Raw genomic sequence first — 20391 nt, 5'->3', positions numbered from 1 at the left:
TTCTGGTTTTATATTCTAATTCCTGAATTTATTCATGGTCAAAACTAGGTGAAACAGACTCATGAGTGCCTCCCTTATAGAGTACAGAGGATAAAAACCAAAATTCTGGCAGAACAGTGGTTTTCCATGTGGATGATTGCTGCAGTGGCTGAATTCATGACAAATTACATCTACTTCTCTCAGTGTTTCCCTAGCAAGGTTGCTGCGTGAATTTGGGTGACAGGGCTGGATGCTGACTGAAGGCATTTCAGCACAACCAGCAGCAAATTTCAATACAAATTAACCTTCATTATAAATGGCAAAGAATCCTCTCTGCTCCACAAGACCTAGAGAGTGCTTGAAGTGAGAAGTGGCATGCTCGTAAACTTACAAAAGTATGACAAAGCAGCAGAAAGGATTCTGACTGGTTCTCAGAGCAGTGTGTGTTAATGGAACACCTTGGACTCTTTCCTTTCTGACCTTGCATAAAGGCAGCATTAGGAAGGAGAGGGAAAAGAACAGGGGGCTCCTGCTTGCCAGAAGGCACTATCAGAGTCCTAGAACAGCCAGTGAATCATGTTACGATCACTCATTAACAGATTAGGAGATGTATATTATTATTTTTGTAGAGAATGGATTATGGACCATCTGTTGATCCATTTCACCCTGGGAAGCATATGTGAGCATTTCTGATGGGTGTAAAGCTGGACAGTATGCTAACACTGCACTCCTTTGACTGCCTTTCTCCCCATGGAGACACAGCTCATCTGGGGTGTGTGACATTCCCTCCCATCTTGTGCAAGTCATTTTTCATTGCTATCAGCTATCCCTTGGCTGCCTAAAGTGACAAAAGTTGCTTCTGGAAGAAAGTGTGATCCTCAATCCCAAGGATTAAAACTGTGCAATGTTTGACCGGAGGGGTAAACTTTCAATGTGCACAGAAGCCTAGGGAGGAATGACCTCAGCCAAGATGTTATTTCCTGCCTCCTGCAGAAGAACCAACAGTAGCAAAGCACATTTTGAGAAGAGCTAAAAACTCACTGATCTCTTTCAAAATGGACTTGAACAAGAATGTGCTTCTTTTCTGTCAGTGCCTTTCTCCTAGACCTTCTCTTCCCTTCTGTCAGCCAGTCGTTCATTTCTACCCCTACACTGCTATTTCAGCAATGCTCCTGTTTTGAGCAGTATGTGTAGGAGAGTTAATTCACTCACAGACCTCAGGCAGCTTGCTAGTCATGCTAATTAGCTGTATATGCAAAGAGTATATTAGCTTTACAGCAGCACTAACAGATTCGACTCATATCAACAACAAAAAAGCTGCCACATGAAGCTGTAGGGTGTATATGGTGAGAAATCGGCATAGAAATGAGCAACAGAAGATCATTACCCTATTAGAAGTATTCCAAGTTAATGGTGACCAGGTCAAATTGAGGTTTTATTACATATGTATTCTGACCATGATATTCTTTACCAACTGAACTAGGAAGAACAATTTGAAATTCAAGTGAACAGAAACTCAGATCTGATTTCAAGGAGAATTTCCATCTGGAAACATTGTGAAGAACTACTGACAAGTAATGGAGGTATCGAGAGCTAGTAAGATTGCAAGCTGGAAAATGTATGCATGACAATAGTGAAATTTCCAAACAGCTGAGGATTAAATCTAATGGGATTTGAAGCTGCATATAAAAAGCCTTAAGTTTCAAGGCAAGTGAAACTGCATTTGAGTAGAATCCTCTCCATCACTGCCTTTTTCCTCTAATCAAGCTAACTGCCAAAGCTGCATGTTTACAGCCCCTTACTGATTCGAAGTCGTGCTCACTGCCGTGCCTCAGGGATTTTCAGCCACGTGTGTAGTGCTGTCCCACATATTTTCCATTTATTCTCTGTTGGTAGATATCCACCTTTAAGATTTTTTCTCCTGTATGTTCAATAGTATCCCAGTTATGCATCACCAGGGAAATTTCAAATATTTTCCAGTGAGTTGTCTTAATTGACTTAAAAACATAAGGGTAGTATAACATAACACTTTCTCCCGGCTTTAGATTCTTCCTATAAACTCGATCAGCCTTATTTTCAATCTAGAGTACCAGCATATTGATCAAAAGAAGAGCGGCCCTAATCAGATGTTAGACTTCCATCCTCCTTCACCAGTTTCAGCTTCCTACCTTAAATCAGTCGTGCCATCAGTAGGGAATTATATCAACCTGATATCAACAGAAAACTTGTCTTGTTGGCTTCACTGTTCCTGCATTGCCCTCACTGCCTTTTAAGACTGTTGGGAATTGTTCCAGAGTATGACATATCATGGACACAGTTAATTAGGGAACTCTTCTCTAGTATGAAACAGGCTTTAAAGAATACATTGAAATGAGTATTAAATTAAGGAAACTACAAATGCTGATAACCAAGTATTTGGCATATACAACCTTTTCCAACTACATGAGCGTTCTGAAGACCCAACAATATGGTGTACCACGCACACACGTTTTCATATAAAAACCACTCATCTTCATTCAATTAAAAAGAAATATTGGTACTCAACAGCATGCACTAAAATATTGAGTTATATATACACAGCTTTATGAAGAGAGTTGCATTGATATGGACATCACTTTAGAAATCTGCTTCATGCAGTCTGCTTTATCGAGATGATGAGCTGACATGGAAGTCATATGTGTGGGAAGGAGCCAGAAGCCACTCACGTTTTGTGATAATTAGCCTCTAATAAGGAAATTACAGGGAACTTATTTTGAAATTAAATAACTCTCCATCTACAGGAACCCCTTCCAAATTGTTCTCACTAAATCTTCTGAGTCTGATTCAGCCTCAAAATCTCCTCTCTTCAGTACATAACCTGCTTTAGTTGAACTGTTGTGCTGCATTTTGCTCGGGCAGAATTAACTTTCTTCACAGTGTCTGGTTTGGGGCTGTGTTTTGGATTTGTGCTGAACACAGGGTTGATAATACAGAGATGTTTTGTTATTGCTGAGCTGGGCTTACACAGAGCCAAGGCCTTTCCTGCTGTTTGTACTTCCATCCCGGTGAGGATGTTGGGAGTGCATGGGAGGCTGGGAGGAGACACAGCTGGGACAGGTGGCCCCAGCTGACCAAAGGGATATTCCAGACCATGTGACATCATGGTCAGTACAAAAAGCTGGGGGGAATAAGGAGGAAGGAGGGGAGTATTTGGAGTGATGGTGTTTGTAATGGGGCTCTCCTCTCCTGGACATGGCTGAACACCTGTCTGCCACATTTGTAGCAGTTTTGGAGACAGGCACGTCACTGAACCCGCTGAGATCCTGCAACAACAGCCCACACTTATTGATGGATGCCCCCTTTTATAGGGTGTGCAAAACTGCTGTACTTGAATACCTGATTGGTTGAGATCTCAACACCACCCAGGTCACTGGACAATTAGATGTTTGCATCCAGGGTTGGATGGGATTGGCTGGGGTCCCCTGTTCGAGTTTGAATCCGACCTTTGAATCAGTCTTACCTGAGGACTTGATAACTTCTATTCTCTAATGAACTAGGTTGGGAGTTGGGGTCTGTTATGGCCAATTTTCTCTATTCAGCTTACAGACCAGCCGTAGCTGCCACAGGAAAACAGTAAAATAATTCCTTGTTGTGTTTTTCTTTGCTTGTGTGTGGCTTTTGCTTTCTTTACTGGATGGTTTTGACCTCAACCCATGAGTTTTCCAGCTCTTACTCTTTCAATTCTTTCCTCAGCCCCATTGGTGGGGGCATGAGTGAGTGGCTGCCTGGTGCCTGATTGCTGGCTAAGGTTAAACCACGACACATAGAAATAAGGTAACTCAAATACACCAATTTGAGAAAACAGCACATACACAAAAGCCTAACTTTTAGTTATTTCTACTTCCACATGTTTTGCAAGATCCAAGTGATGTCCTACAACTCCTATACTAGAACCAACACCTCAAACTTAATGTGCCATATCCTCTTCAACAGATCAGAGCATCTGGTAGAGAACAGATACGCTTTAGAAAAGCCTAAGAACCAAGTACAAGGTAGTGTTAACTCATTTGCTATCCATGTGCCTCATGTGAAAACCTGCCCTACCACAATTCCACTTAAACTAGGAAAAAACCTTGAACTTCCATTTTGCTTTGGTTATCACAACATTTGGTGACAGAGCCACAGACCAAGCTAAAAAATGAAGGGCTCTCCCTCCTTATGCCATCCTTGAGTCTTTCACAGTAAGCCAAAAATAATTGAAGGGGCAGGTGACTACTGTCCCATGAGTCAGCGCAGATGTGGCACACCACATTCTCCCCACCCATGGCAGTTCAGGCTGCATGAGTAAAGCTAGCAATTAAGAGTACAAAACAATTATTCTTCCTGACATCATCCCAGCCTCAGACCATAAGAGCTTCCTTTCACCCTATCTCTGCCTCACTGTTGTTCCCCAACCATTTCCAAGGCTTCATCCTGTGACAGTTTAAGGGTAGAATGATGTAAGTACATAACCACTAAAAAGGCTACATGTTTAAAATTATGGATACCTGCTCCACCAGGAGCCAAGAAGTACCTAATTTTACCAGTGTAAAAGTCTGAATAAGCTATAAGCACTATGCTTGATCCTCCCATGTTGCAAGGAAAAAAAACAAAACAAAAGCTGCAAACCCTTGAAGGCTTCTTTTATCCTCTGGGACTGCTGGTCCTGCAGGCAGGGACTCAGCTGACTTTTAAAAGTACAGCCACAAAAGTAAGAGTTAACCTAGGAGGCTTCAGTTAAGGATCTACCCCACGTTTTACATCTTTCTGCTCTTCATGCATGGAGGAGGAAGTGACTTGTTACCTAGAGTTAAACCAAGACTTGCAGAAACTTCAGCCTGTCAATCACAACCATTGGAAATGTTTTAAGTTTGAATTTCACTGGAACTAGTATGCAGACAAGGTCATTTTGTTCTTCTCATCTAGTACTTGTGAGCTCTGTGGAGTTTAACAGTAGCATTGCTGTCTACAGAGCAATGAGCTCTATCTGCTGTCTTTATTCTCTATTTTGTCTACTTTAGATTTTGGGACAGAAACTGTATCTTATAACAGGTTTATATAATTACTTAAATCCAATTTCCAATCTTAATTAGGGATGTAACAATGAACTATTAATAATATTCAGAGCACCATTAATCTATCCCTTCTCTTTCACTTGAATGCTAACAGGAACTAGACCATCAGGGAAATAAATCAAAGACAATTTGAGTTTTGAGAGAAATGGCAGAACAAGAGCTTGGGATCTGCATTGCTGCAATAGCTTGTGTCTACAGTATAACCCAAGGAATCAGGAAAAGGTGGGAATGTGGGCCTGCTTACAGCCTGATAAAGAAAAATACACACACAGGGCATCACAGGACTCACACCATAACGCTGAGCAAGTGTTTCAATAAAAGCCACTTCAACATGAACTAAAAGAGGGTAACATCAAACCCTAGTTTAGGCATCTTGCCTGATAAATACAAAAACGGAATATACCACTGCCCTTAAAAAGCATTTTCCCATTCTCTCAATGGAAGTCAAGCTGGATCAGAAATGAACTTCTTGCACCATGTATCAGATGCCAGTGATATTTCACTTGGTTAGGAAGCCTCTAATAAAAAGTCAATTATTATGCTCAATATGTAATTGCTAGTGACTAACAAAACCAAGCTGTAGTTATGCTCCTCTGAAAAAAAACCACACAACTTTACTCTGTGTGGCTTCATTGTTTTGCCAGTGCAAACTTATCTATCTGCTGGAATAATTATCAAACTGAGAATAGAGAATGCCATAAAGGAGATTTCATTCTCGCTGAAGTGTAACGTTAACTTGGGGAATCTCTGAACCTTCAGAAAGGTGTATCTTTTGTGAAAAGTAACTGAACTGACTCTGCTATAAATTAAAAACAATTCAGGAACTAATTTTTCAATTCTGCATGAAACTGAAACCTTTAGAGTGACAGCTGTATCTTTAAAAGTTTTCATTAAGATCACACAATCATATCCTGAGGAAAACTAGAGCAACTTTTTCCCTCTCAAAAATATCAGCAGAACAACAGAAGGGTGGAGGAGGAAATTCCTTTATTCTCACCTTTCAAAAAAAAGTTCCTTTTCAGCAAGCTTAATACAATGAATTTGTCATCAATTGTTTGCAGGAAACATCTCACATTTTTTCCTTCTATGCAATGAGTTCAATCACAGAAAGTTGACTTGATTTTATAAAGAAAACAAGGCAAAGGAAAGGCAAAAGCTATAATCATGTAAGAAATCAGAAATCCCACCAATCTCAGTAAAAGAACCCACATAATTCTCACAGAAGATCCAAGCAATGGATAAACAAGACCAGAGCACCAGAAGGAAGAAGAAAGTAACAGCACACGGGCAGCATTCCCACTTTATGCTGGGGCTAACCAGAGTTTGTAAATATCTTTTTCGTTCTGTTAGTTTAAAGGTCCTGTGAATAAACTGCTTGGTCTGCAACTGGCAAGAACAAGAATTTAAGAGCAAAAGTTAAACTTTTACTCTTAGTAATTTCTCCAAGAGGTTTTCTGGATTTTCCCTAGTGAAAATCTATTTCTGATGCAGCTTCTCCTGGTAATTCCCGGAGTACAAGCCAACTGCTGTTCTTCCATGGAAAGCTCTGATCTTTCTTTGAAAGAAGCAAGAGCAATGCAGTAACACACAGCTGTTTGAGAAGATTATATTCCAGAAGAAAACAGAAAGGCATGGATGAATCGTGCTTTTTGGCTGTTTAAATCAACCCCTGTATAAGCTCGTGTCAGATGGCACCTTGGGACTTTACTCTTCGAAACCAGGGCACTCCTTCTGGTCTATTCTTTGGCACTCTGGGAGGAGACCAGCAGTAAGATGCAGCCTTCAAGGTCCCCTCCTGGCTTTCTGTTCTGGAGGATGGTTATGCATGCCATGTATACCTATCTGATGCTGAAAATGCAGATACAGGAGAGTATCAGCAAAATGAAAAGGCTTGCTTGGTAACTTCATTCCAGGAAGGCCTTTGCTCCTCTTTAGGAGCAAAAATATAACTCAGTCAAGCTGCCCAAGGTACAAAGTAAACAGTGAATCAGACTGAAGGACTGTCGTGGTGAGAAGCATCTGTCACACCACCAGATCTGTTTTAACTCTCCAGCAGCTCAGGCAGTTACAGACACTCACTGGTGCGCAGCTGGTGGGAGAACCCGGTTCAGCTGACAAGGTTCTCCTGGGTTCTCCCATCATTACTGTCATATATCACACTCCTTTTTAAACCTTCAGCTCTCTGTGAGAAAGGAACCGACAGTATCACCTGAACACTCAGACCTGTTCCCTGAAGAAAATGACTCAACCTTCCTCTCAACCTCACACAAATCAGTGACCAGAGCTGGGAAGGAGTCAGGATATGTACACTTCACTCTTATTTAGGTTCTCAACACCCAGTGCCAGCAAACACTTAAAGAAGCCCCTCAAGTAACACCAAAAGAAGAGAAGCAAACAAGAAACAGCCTAAAGGCGCGGGGAGGACACAAGCTGTCCTGCAGAACAAAAGCCCAGAAATTCAGAAGTGAGACAGACATTGCAAAGGCAACCCAGACTGGAAAACACAAGAGTTGTCCCCTCCTACTCAACAAGGGTCTGAGCCAACACCATTGCCCTGGAAAAGCTGACTTGCTTGGTCAGTCCCCTGAGCAGAGCTGCCTGCTCCAGGGCAATGATGTTACCCACCATCACCTTCCCATCATAGATCTCAGGAGAACCAGGACACTCCCAGGACAGCTATTTTTTGCTTTTATCCTTTTAACAGCCAAACCAAATAAACTCTGACAACACTGTCACAGACTGCGGGAAATACTGAGACTAGTAACATATTTCTCTGTTACTTGTGTTTATTAGCACAGAGGAAAATTACAGGGTCTTCTTCTGTCAATCCACGTCCATTCGCGTTAACTGAAAGCCTGGGCTTGGGTTTGAAGGATTAGGGTTTGAAGGAGGGATAGCTTATTTCAGAGCTTTTCAGAGAAGTTCAGCATCTGAACAAGAAAAGACCCAGAGGAGTAATTTTTTCAGATTCATCTGGTCTTTACAGTACATTCTGAATCTAAATTTTTAGTTAGTTTTTAACTCTGCAGCCCAGGGAACGTTTTAAAACTTTGAAGATTAAAAAAAAAAAAAAAAAAAAAAAAAATTACAGTTAACAAGCTCAAACTTATTATCAGTGAAGCTGCCGTACAGTTAAGTAAAAGAAGACTTTATTAATTCCTGAAAGTTGCAGGAGAGAAAAATTTGTTTTTAGTCTCTTGGGATATTTTTCCTATCATCTATGGTAAGCTCCATATCAAGCCCATATAATCGAAGTAAATGTGAATTAACTAGAAAATTTCAAGTATTGTTCAGCATGAAATAACTGTCTAGCAACAGAATATACACAAAAAATCCGTTTCACCAAAGCAATGCAAATGGTGTCACCCACCATCTAGTTTCAAATGTGAAACGCAACAGAGCAGCAGAGGCTTTTTTTTCCATACTGTCCAGCTACTTAAAATGCCTGAATTCCTGCCTGACTAGGAGGAACCTGAGAAATTTTGTGAGCATGACTCCCCACAATGGAGGTCCATTGCTGCTGGAGCCCACCGCCATGTTCTTGAGGAATGAAACTGTCAAATCACTATAAAACCTTGGCATCCTGCCTAGTAAAGTGAAATTCTCCTGCTGTGAAGCTGGGTCCCCTTTTCCTCTTCAAAAAAGTCAGGCACACTATTTCAAACTCACATTTTCCACAATAAGAAATGCAAGCCCTTCAGTGTCTCCTTTTTTTATTTCTTCCCCTCCCTGTTGCCTCCAAAGGAAATTATTCATTAGATCCAGCAGCTAGAAAGAGAATTTAAATGGCATGGTGCACTTCCCAATGCAGCTGCACTCTGACAGATGACTGATGCCAATGAGGTATTGGGCAAAGCACCCATGTATATACATGCCTTCTAAGTACAAAGTCAGTCCCCATCCATAAAATACCACTGTGTCCTGCTGCTACACTTCTGATAAACTTACAAGTCCTCGCCACTTAAGAATGCACAGCCAAAGAGATGGTAAGTACCTGCAGAGGTAGCTTGCATTTTGGTGCTCAGATATTTGCTGCTGACTCTCCCAGTCTGGACCAGCAGTTGCATCTGCGTCTGGAAGACACAAATGCTCAAAAAGAAGGTGTGAGCAGTGAACCCTGGCCTGACGTTTCACTTTTCTGCAGAAGTCAGCATCTGCAATGAGTGGAACATTGAAGAACCAATTCCTCACACAAAACTGAGTGGGGCTCAACCTGAGCCCAGCCCTGTTGTTCTCCAGAGGTCGTGCACTGTAGCATGAGTACTGTCCACGTGTCACTGGCTGACACAGAGTAAAAGATGGCACAGGTTACACTGGTAGAAGCACTTAGTCTTTAATTATCTCAGATCCACCGCATCCGCAGATGAACCCATCTGGCCAATGCAACTTTGCCTCAGCTTTAAATGCAATCTTGCTCTCAATTTACTGAATACTGGCATAAGCAACCTCTTCTCACTCTCTTTCTTTAACACTCACCACTATTTTTAACAGAAACTGAGCAATTGATGTGACAACTTATGTATTCTTCTTTCTCTCCTTTGCCTCTGGGTCTCTTACCAGTATCTAACATGGTGACAGACACAATCACAGATTACCCTCTGCACCTGCACTATTCCAGTTTTATTTTTCTTTCTGCAGAAACATGTCCCAAAGGCATGGGAAGGGGAACACACAGAAATACCATGTACATGCTCCTCTGCCCTCAAGGACCTATACCCCAGGCAGCTGGTGGTCGCTTGGTAATATCCTGTTGGAAAGTCCCTTTTTTTGACAATTCACTCTGCCAAGAACTTAGGGAGTTGGCCTGATTTCTCTTCAGAAAGCTTGGATAACAGTCTTGGAGCATGCAAGAGCAGAGTCCTATCATCCTTTTCTTCCAGAAATAAAACAGGTTTCCAGCAGGACACATTTAATACAAACCCTATCCAGCTCACCACAGCAAAGTTATATCCCTTATGCAGGCCAGCAAGATACACTGACTTGCCAGAGTCAACAAGAACAGTAGACAAGGCATACCCAACAGCTGAACTTCTGAGTTTTCCACACATCCCACATGAACCAGAGGGGAAAAAAAAAGCAATTTTGCTGTTGAACTGCTGCCGCTATACAGATGAAACCCCTGACTAATGGAGAAGCCTGGGGAATAAATGATAGGCAGAATAGCCTAAAAATATTTTATTGAGAGCAGAAGCTCATTTGATAATGACATCTGACAAAAAGACAAAAGCAAGGAACTTCCCCAATAGAAGCGTTAATTCTATTGCAGTCTCTTCAGCACACTTCATTCTGAAAGACTGAGCTACTTCGGCTCAGTCACCAAATATTATTTGGAATCCAACTCTACTGCTGGCCACCAGCACCCAGCCCCAAATGAGCAAAAGTCAGTGGAATTAACTGCTGTTCAAAGCTAAATTCTGGGGAGTCCTGTTTATGGTGCTGATCTTATCACCAACTGGCTTCAGGACTGTCTTACTAGGCCAGTAGCTGTTGTGAGCTGTCAGGTGACAACGCCAAATGTGATTTTTCTCCCCTAAGGGTGATCCTCTTAGAAATTTCAGAATTACCTGAGCTACCTCTAAGTCAATTAGATGGAAAAAGATTTTTCAAGAAGTTTACGAGCTTAAAATATATCCCAAAATGCCAAAAATGTCAACTAATTAAAAGATATTTTTAATTTGAAGCGAGAACTGTTTGCTAGAAGTCTGTCAATGCACACTGAGCTGACGATGTGCTATGCCACTTCTGTTCTCATTAACCAAATTGATAAGCACACTTTATACATCAAAATGAGCCTAAACTTGGGCCTTACAAGTGTATTACTCCAACAGCCCAACAGGCCACAGCATAGGGCTGTTCAAGGAGCCCATCAAAACGCTGTTAAACGGTCTCATTTTCAGAAAGTGAATGGGCAGTCCTTCAGCCTATTTTGGTTCCTCTTTTAAAGCACATTTTAAAGAACTCTCCAAAAGTCTGGCTGCTGTTCTCCTTCCTCATAGCTGCTGTTCACCAGGGATTCAGAGGGGACTCATATGGATTTGCGAATCAGAGAGGAAGAACGAGCTTTCGCTGGCAATAATGTAAGAGGAAGCTAATATGTCTCTCTTTGACATTTTTAAATTAAACAAAGCCAGGAATTGAAACAGAAGAGTGTAAGTGAAAGTACACATTATAATGTAGGGAAGCATTGTAGAGACTGGGAACATCAAATGGATGCACGACAGGCTCAGGCACCTATCAAATCAAAGGAGAGCATCTAAAGTCAGCATAGGTTCTTTTGCACTACTCTTTAGATCTAACTAAATGGTCAAAATTGTTGGTTTGATTAAGCCAGTTTCCAGTGATACACTGACCAGTGTTCTCAGTATATACACTGCTTTCACAAGAGAAAAACACAGAACTGTCATAAATAGTTTAACCGCTGTTGTCCTAAAGGGCCTTTCCGACCTAAATGAATATACGACTCTATGAAAATACTGAAAATATGCAAGGAAATGGAAAAAGACCGTAACTTTGGATCAATTTATCTTTTTAATGATTGCAATCGGCAGCAGAAGCAAGGAACAATGCAGAACTGGCTCAGTCTCTGCTCTGCCAAGCTCAGCCAAGCCATGCCAGGACAATGCTCCTGGGAACTGCCCTGGTGTGCACCCCTCTCAGACACATGTTGTGAACAGTTGAAACAACATGGTGTTGAGGCCTGAATGTGTTTGAACGCTCATGACTGACTACATTTCCTACTAATGCACCTGGTCCTCCAGACCTTCCTGGATTTTTTGGCCATAGTAATCCTCTCTTAAGCACGAGTAAGCTGTGCCAGTAAAACATGTCTTGAAAACACTGGAACAGTTGGAATATCAAACCATGGCACAAACCACATTAGTCTGTTCACCTTGCATATACTTAGTTTTAAAATCAGGTTAAATGGCTTGCTGGGTTTATTGATAGTAGTTCCCACACCAGCATATCGGTTCTCAAGAGCATTGCCAGCAAAAACCTCTTCTTGTCCTCACTCTTGGGGCAGGGTAGCAGCTAATAGGGAACTCTAAAATTGGAAATAAATGACCTAATTTCTGAGGAAAGCTGATAGAAAAATATTTAAAGGTTTTAGATTGGCTTCACACTGCCTTCCTTTCAAGGCTACAGGAGTACAGTGATACACTCCTAACAGAACGGAATTAGAGAGACAAAAATTCTGCACAAACTTGACTCACCAACTTAAACAAAAACAATGTTTACTTCTTTACTTTGTGCATCTATTTAATTAGTTTGCCAGTAGAGCTTGTTGCAGGATGCTAATACAGGTGCACATTTCATCTGATTCCTAATTCTGGTCTGTCATCTTCCTGAAACTTGCCCTAAAAGAGCAATTTAAAAAAAAGAAAAAAAGAAAAAAAAGGGAACTTCTTAAAAGTAAAGCTTTTTCAAAGATGAGTAGATCTGGTTTGGATATTAGCAGTTCTGTTAGTGAATTCTTCTCAACTGGCACTACTAAACTTGATCCACATTTAATGAGACATAGAAATAGGGCACTCCTAGCACATATACAGATGGAGCTGTGTTTTTCCCGGGAGTGTTGGGGAAAAAATGGCTCTTATTAAGGTCAACTCAAACAATGCCGCTGGTTGCAGTCCTAGACAATGAGGCCTAAGATGTTCACTTGAATTCTTGGGTTTAATGGTTAAAAAATAACAACCCTGTTGTCAAGTATCAGTCCCTGAGAAGAACTGTTAGGAAGGAAGCTGCATACTATCCTCAGGTGCATTTGCACCCAGGCCCAGTCAACAGTCATACCTACTCAGTTACTCAGTGATTGAAGCAGCGGTGTTTATGGGTTTGGTTGTGTTTATCTATCTGCATGGCTGGTTTTGTTTGCTTGTTTGTTTTGGGGTTGTGTATGTGTCTGCGTGTGTGTTTAAGAGAGTATAATCCTAATTTGTCACCAGTTTAAAGGTATTTTAAAATAACCATGGGAGGAGACATTTTTTTCTGCTGTTTTGTTAAAGTGATCAGCTTTAGCAGCTAGAAAGAGAATAAATGAGATGCATATAAGCCACTCTTTCCTGCCAGTACTACACACACTACACCCTTAAAAACTTCTCCTGATTCATGTATAAATTTTACAAACAGATGTTACATAAAGCAACACAAAAACACGTAGAATGTAGCTGAGAACCCTTCCCTTCTGAAGTACATATGGTGATGTGAATTTAGTGATTTATACACAGAGTTTAATGCTCTTTTTCCCTTTTAAACCCAGAAACACAGGAGAACAGGAAAATTATGATGCCCAGAGCCCCAGAAGAAATCAGTGGAACCAACAGATTCTGGAGAAAAAAAATCCAGAGCTTTGGAAGAATTATTTTCCCCTGGATCATGATTCATCTCTTTGGTCAATTAGATAAAGATGGAAAGAAAATTCCAAAATGAACAGGATACACTTTCTTGATTCAGTAGCACATACTAAAGTTTTCCAGAGAGCTTGTGCACATCTTTTAAAGCAATATTCCTAACCTTTCTAATAGATGTAGATATGTTTTGGAGAAAATCAGATTTATTTAAAACACATTATTGTTTTTCTCTGTTATTAATAAGGAATTAACTAAATCATTCTCTACCAGTATAATACCTAGGGAAAACTCTCACTTTCATGCTGCATTGCATATAAGTCCCACATTAAGCAATGCAATGCTTGAGTCTTGTTACAATACGGTATTTTAATAACATTTTTGAGGAATTATTCTGAAAATACAGTTCCCTTTCCTCCTGGAAATGGAGTATCTCACTGTCATCAAAGAAACAAAAAGTGAACTCTGAACTCTCATTAATTATAAAATTAAATAAAATTCTATCTTTTTAAACTCAGGGGTGGAATGTTCTATAGTTATAATGGATTAATTAAGGTTATTCAGCACCAAAAATAACAACAACAAACTGTGCTGATAACCCAGAATTTTAATATGAAGAAAAGTATCCTCTTTTTTGTCAATTCTGTCAAATACCAGAAAAACCAAGCACCATGAATGTAATTGCTTGGGAAACCATCCCGCGGTAGCATCTGAAATTCCAGTTTCAACATAGTGTGTTTGAGTGAAAACTGTGGAAAAGCCCTGAAGGTTGTCCAATGTAGAGGAGAAAAATGGAGAAACAAGAATTCTGTTTTATAGGTGAAAAACTTCAGCACTGATGATTCACACTTGTTTTTCAGGACGGAGTTGAGATTACACATGTAGTGTCCTCAAGTTACTGTGCGCAGCGCATATTTTTTAAAGCTTTGTACACATTTCAGTACTCAATAACCATGACTCTTAACTGATGACAGAAAATCCCAAAGTGCCCTCAGATGTCATCTTAGTTAACATCTAGATTCCTGCAGTCAACTACAATGACTATGATGACAGGTAACCATTAGGTTTTTAAAAACTCCAAAAATTCCCAATCTGACTCTGTAAAAATCTTTCCCATTTGATGTAATATGGGAATGGTTAATGTTAGCAACTACAACTGGACACCTGTCATTTTAACATAGTTGAGATGGAAACTATCCTTATTTGACTTACCCCAAGAGGAAGACTGCAAGGTTTACTTCCTCACTGAAGACTAACCAGCAGAATCATTCACCAGGTCCCTCCCCATCAAGTTATAATGTGAAATACATTCTTAGCAGCAGAAGAATCCCAGATAGGAGAGTTCACAGAGTATGGACTTTGCTCAACTTCAAATACTAATCTACTGGAGCAATGCACAACAAAGTCTTACAATCAGTTAAGCACATAAGATGTAAAATTTTGGAGATGCAGAAGAAAAAGAGCACCATTTAGGCATATGGCTCACAGGGAACAATATAAATGATAGATATAACTGCATCTGCTGGCATTCATTCAGTGCTGCTGCTCTATTTCAAAATTAAACTTAATTTTACAGAACTGTACTCTAGTGGTCTAGGTCAGCAGTCAATTAAAGAATGACCCTCGATAGGACTAATACAACATTCAGGTAAGCCAGCATCATAATAATCAATTAACAGGCCAACTCTTTTTCCACCATAATTTGAATGCCAAGCCTATCCACATCAACTTCAGTGGACTTGGTCTTAGTGAGTGAGAGTATTGGAAAAGACTTTTCCTCAATTAATTATGAGTCCAGAATTTCCTAGGAACCTTCATGAAGTTTTAGCATGGGGAAAAAAAAAAAAAAAGAAAAAAAAGAAAAAAGAAGAAGAAGAAGAAGAAAAAAACAGCTTAAAAATGGGAGACAAGCAATGAAAATTGCATCAAAGTAACACAGAATTCGGGTTGAACTCTAGGCATCCAAGAACCAGGGTACATACTAGCACAAAGATCTGCCCCTCCAGCACAGCCTGCTAGGAGAGACAGCTGCCAGAGCTTTTCATTTTTTAAAGGGGGTGGGAGGAAGAAAGAGAGACCATTTTGGCAGCTTGAACAACCCTCTTTATCCCACAGCCATAAACGTACTGCCCATCAGTTGAAGTTGGAACTGTCAGAGAATCAGTACAGCAGCACATCAACGAGAGAAAATTCACACTGTGAATAGTAACAATAGGGACAGTTCTAGATGTTGCTTTTTGTAGCTCTTTTTTTCTTGCTATAAATGAAGTATCAATAGCAGCTGCTAAATCAGCAGGTGTTTCCCACAGCAAAAGTGAATTTTGCAGTTTAGACAAGACAAACCAGGCATGAATCAAATTATCTTATGATCAAAGTATACATCACACTGCTCAGAATTCTGCTGGCTGTACTTTTCATGCTGTAAGTCATAAGATCCTGTATTCTTAACTTAGTCAAAACTCTGGCTGAAGCCAACAGGAGTTTGGAGTCATTTAAAAGGACTGAACACATCCCTTCCTACAGAAGCTGCACATCCACAGTCAAGGGAAATAATCATCAGTTGCTACAAGAGCTATTTTTTACTGGCACTATTACAAGATATCTATAAATATGGTTTAATTTACTTAAGAGCTCACCTGGGACTTGTACTCTTTGGGCAGCTAAGAAAACTAATACAAAAACAATGTATCAGTCGTCAAAAGCCAATATCTGCGTGTAACATTTTAAATTTCTGAAAACTTACTTTGGCAGAGGCTACGGCAGGGCAGCAAATGGACTGGCATCCAAATACAAAATGAAGATAAATCAATAAAAAATCACCCAATACTGAGTGGTCATAAATGCTTGCAATGAGTACGCTTAAATGAACAAAAATTCAACTCTAACTTCTGCTGTCTGCAGAGACATAAAATCTGTGATCCAAAGACATGAAATAACTTGCATTTCTTAGGAAGAAAAAAGTCACACACTGTAACAGATACTGATGTATATATACAACTTCTTTGGGTTCCTGAGGCTTCTGAGATCAGAAAATGTAATTGTGAAATTGAAATAAATCCCTGCCAGATATGCAAAACCTCTGCAAAACACTTACACAGCATGAATACAAATTGACATACCAGAGCTATGAGACAATGCTAGAATCAGAGAATATCATTACAACGTTGAACTGTTAATCACCACTCATAACAAAACAACATGTTTATGTCATTGGTGAAAATCACAAGTGGGGGAATATGTTCTATCTCTTCTAACAGTAGGCTGGTACTTACACATCTTCTGGGACCTGACAGGCAATTCATCTTCAGATAAAAAACTAACTTCAGTACGATGACTGCTCTCTAAGGCTAATGATTAATGTTATCAGGAACTTAAACGCTGGTATATTCACAATAGCTGCCGGTCCGCTCACCTCAGTAATAATTTCAATAACTTTTTTGAAAGGGACACCAGTGTCTCCGAAGTTTACACTGCAGAGGTCCTCAGCGGAGGCCAAATAAAAAAGAAATAAAATATTTAAGACTCGTGAACTTGCTTTCCTGTTACAGAGAAATCTAAAAATAGAAATACTTGGAACAAAAATGCAGGAGGTTTTCTGTTAAAGGGGAGTTCAGGAAAATTTGAGAACGCCATGAAAAACAGACGCTAATTAAAAAATAATGACGTCACGAGTTTCTCAGGGTCTTGCTGAACCCCCTCCACACGCCCCTCCATCCCCGCAACCTGGCCGTCTCCCATGCACATCGGCTGCCCCCAGGGAGGGCAGCGGAGACCCCCGGCGCTCCCGGCCGCAGCCGAGATAGGGGCAGAGCCGCCCCCCAACCTGCGGACATCGGGGGGATGCGTGCACAGACCCCGCTTTCTGTACGCGCCCCCCCGCTCCGGCCGCCAGCTCCCGGCGGTCCGCGCCTCCCCCCGCCCGGGCTGCGCACGCCGGGGGCTGCCGCGGGGCTACCGATGGCAAGGGCAGAAATGTTCCCCTTCGGCATCCTCTCTCTCCTCCCGGCCTCTTCCCTTCGCCTCCGTGCATCGGCATTCTCCTTTCCTCCCCTGGTCTCCCCCTCCCCGCGATTCCATATTCCCTCTTCCCCTGCCCCTCCTCGCACCTCTTCTACCAGCCCTTACCTCCCCCGCCGAGGGCCGGCTCGCTGGAGCCGCAGCCACCGCCGCCTCCCTTCCCGCCGCACTGGGAGCCGCGCTCACACACACACACACACACACACACACACACACGCACACACGCACACTCGCACACTCACATAGAGGCAGGCAGACAGACACACAGACACGCGCATCCCGGAGCTCGGAGGTACCTTATCCAAACCGCTCCCGCTCCTCCGGATCGCGGCGTGCGCTGCCAGCTCCGCGCGCAGCCCCGGCACATCGGGTCCCCCTTCCTCCTCCTCCTTTTCCTCCTCCTCTTCCTCCTCCCCCACTTCCCTCCCCGCCCGCCCCCTTGGCCGACGCCGAAAGAGAGGGGCAAAGCCTCTCGCCCGCCCGCCCGCCCGCCCTCCTTGTCCCGCCCCGTCCCGTCCCGTCCCGTCCCGCGGGGAGAAGCGCGCCGTGCGGGGGCTCCGCGACCGCCCCCGCGGCCCCCGCCCTGCTGCGCTCGGGTTACCCTCCGCCTGCGAGCCTCTCCTGTTACGATGCCCACGGCGGTCGGGAGGGGAGGGAGCCGGGAGCGGGAGGCCGAGGCCCATCGGGAAGGAAAGGAACGCGGCCCCGCGGCTCGCCTCCGGGGAGTGCACAGGGCGGGAGCTTTACTCCGCCGCCAGCTCTGGGGGTTTCCAAGCCGCGGGTTTCGGGCTGTTTTCTTTTTGTTTGGTTTTGGTTTGATTTTCTTTCTTGGTGTGGTTTGGCTCTTTTTTTTTTTTTTTTTTTTTTTTTTTTTTTTTTTTTTTTTAATAGGCTGTACTCCTGTTCTGGGCGTCTCCAATGTTGCCTTGAACCCAAATATGCTTGCAAGGACTCTCGTTGATCTGCTGTCCTGCCTGTGAAGTAGCTCTGATTTTTATTTTTGGTTTCAATACAAATTTAATTATCCCCTCAGCTCCTGTGCCGGGGATGAGGAACAACTAATCCTTTCTTTGAGCTGGAGAAGGGGAACAATTAACCCTCTCTTAGACCTGCTCACGGGTTTGTAGATCTGCACTGTAATCTCTGTACGTCATTATATTTGCTGGCTGAAGAGCTGTAGATTGCTCTCATGGGCACCTTTGTCCACAGTCTGTTCTGTACCTTTTACTATCCTTGATGCACTTCTGAGCATGACCCTGATCTAACAGATCTAAAATTGAGTTGAGGAAATACACAGGATTTAAGATGTGATCAAACCATGGATTCATACAGTGGCACAATGATGTTTTTTCTTGACAATACATCGTGAGGAACTTTTGAGCACAGGAGGTGATGTTTCTATGGCCTGTCATAACTGAGATTTTACTCATGCCTGCTCACAGCCCATCGTTTTTAATGACTGTTTGTCCATGTGTGTCATTTTACACTCACCTATTCTGGATTTCTGATGCTGAACATTCAGTCTCATAATGTCCCGGTATAATTCTTCACAATCTTCCCTCTTATTACTGCCAAATAAATGTATTTTGATGAACTTTGCTATTTGACTCCATTCCCAGGTGAGGCATGAGTACATTGAACAGCACACATTGCAACGCTGACCCTTGCGGAACTCTACACCATCCAGCACCTCCCTCCATTGTGAGGACTGGTGATTTATTCCTGTATTTTGAATTTTATCTTCCAAGCAATTACCAAGCTGTACCGGGGCTTTCCCACTTATTGTTTTCTCTGCTTAGTCTCCTTAAAAGTCTTTGTCAAGAACCTTTTAGACACTCGGTCTGAGATGGAAATTAGATTACCCTTATCCACGTTTTTTTGACCCTTTCAGATACCTCCAAGAGGTTTGTTTAAGGCAGGGCTTTACAGCAGTAATGTTGACTCTTCTCAGATAGATTGCATTAAGTGTCCTTTAGTTCTAACCCAATTAGCATCTCTATTTGGACAGTACAGGCATGAGGTTTGCAAATCTCTAGCTCTCCAGTCTGTTTTGAAGTTTAGTGTCAGGTTTTCCGCCCTCCACTCTTCAGTCACCAGTGTTTTAAATGGGAGGTTACATGCTGTTGGTAATTCAGCTGCTGCATTCTCTGTTGGGAACTCGAGGACACAGATGCTCACACAGAGGCACGGTTGCTACCCTAACGCTGTGTGATAATGAAAATGGTTTATAATAAAAGCTAATGGTATTAGGAAACTGAGGCATACATATGTAAGTGCAGACCCGCAAGCTGGAGCTATTACTGTAAGTAAGAAGCTGTCCTAATCAACTACATATGGCCGACCACCCTCTTTGCAAATACATGTGTCTGAAAGCACATAAGAGTATGATACAGGCCCACCAAGGTCTTTGACCCAGGTGACTGTCTGCCATTCTCCCTACTGGAAACCATCTGTTTTCTCTTTTTCGGATTTTGCTGTAAATTCTCTGGACAAAAGATTTTTTTTTTAATGAACATTATTTGCCACAGGGCACAGGACACAGGAAGGAGGAAGAGAGGTGATCTCTGAACAGGGCTGTTTTCAGCTGCACCATCTAGGAATGTCCCCAGGAATGTCTGCAATGCAGCTATCTGCCCAAAGACAGGACTTTTAGCCTGTGTCCTTCAAGGATAAGGTGCTAGAACCACAGTACATTCTCATTCTGCCTAAATGCAGAGACTAGGCAGGGAGCAAAGGAAGGCCGAACCTGTGCATGGATATGCATCGCTGATCCTGCCCACAATCCTGCCCTGCAGGTGTATGAGTCTGTACTCCCAGGCCTGGCATGCCATCCAGATGGCAATATGGGGATATGGAGGAAAGGTGAAAAAGAGCATGGGGGTTGCATCCTTTTTGTATGTTTTACAGGTCTGACCACCCTTTATTTGGTTTTTAGGAACTTCAGCTGCTAGAAACAG

The 20391-nt window shown here is 42.1% G+C and overlaps 1 protein-coding gene across 10 annotated transcripts in view; it reads right to left on the bottom strand.

Moving 5' to 3' along the window:
* The window catches only part of PALM2AKAP2 (PALM2 and AKAP2 fusion), a 275120-nt gene that overhangs the window by 78419 nt on the left and 176310 nt on the right, over positions 1-20391 (bottom strand). For 2 of the 10 annotated variants that reach the window (XM_058424240.1, XM_040091338.1), the window contains exon 1: positions 17731-17824. The exons of 7 other annotated variants lie outside the window; for them this stretch is intronic. The gene's annotated coding sequence lies outside the window, so the exon portion shown is untranslated. Of the gene's footprint in view, positions 1-16829; positions 16912-17730; positions 17825-20391 lie in introns of those variants that run through there. One more of the 10 variants, XM_040091340.2, reaches the window with a different exon arrangement.

The sequence above is a fragment of the Hirundo rustica genome, chromosome Z, assembly GCF_015227805.2.
Source record: "Hirundo rustica isolate bHirRus1 chromosome Z, bHirRus1.pri.v3, whole genome shotgun sequence".
In the NCBI taxonomy this organism is placed as follows: domain Eukaryota; kingdom Metazoa; phylum Chordata; class Aves; order Passeriformes; family Hirundinidae; genus Hirundo; species Hirundo rustica.
This window is presented reverse-complemented; position numbering and strand designations above follow the sequence as displayed.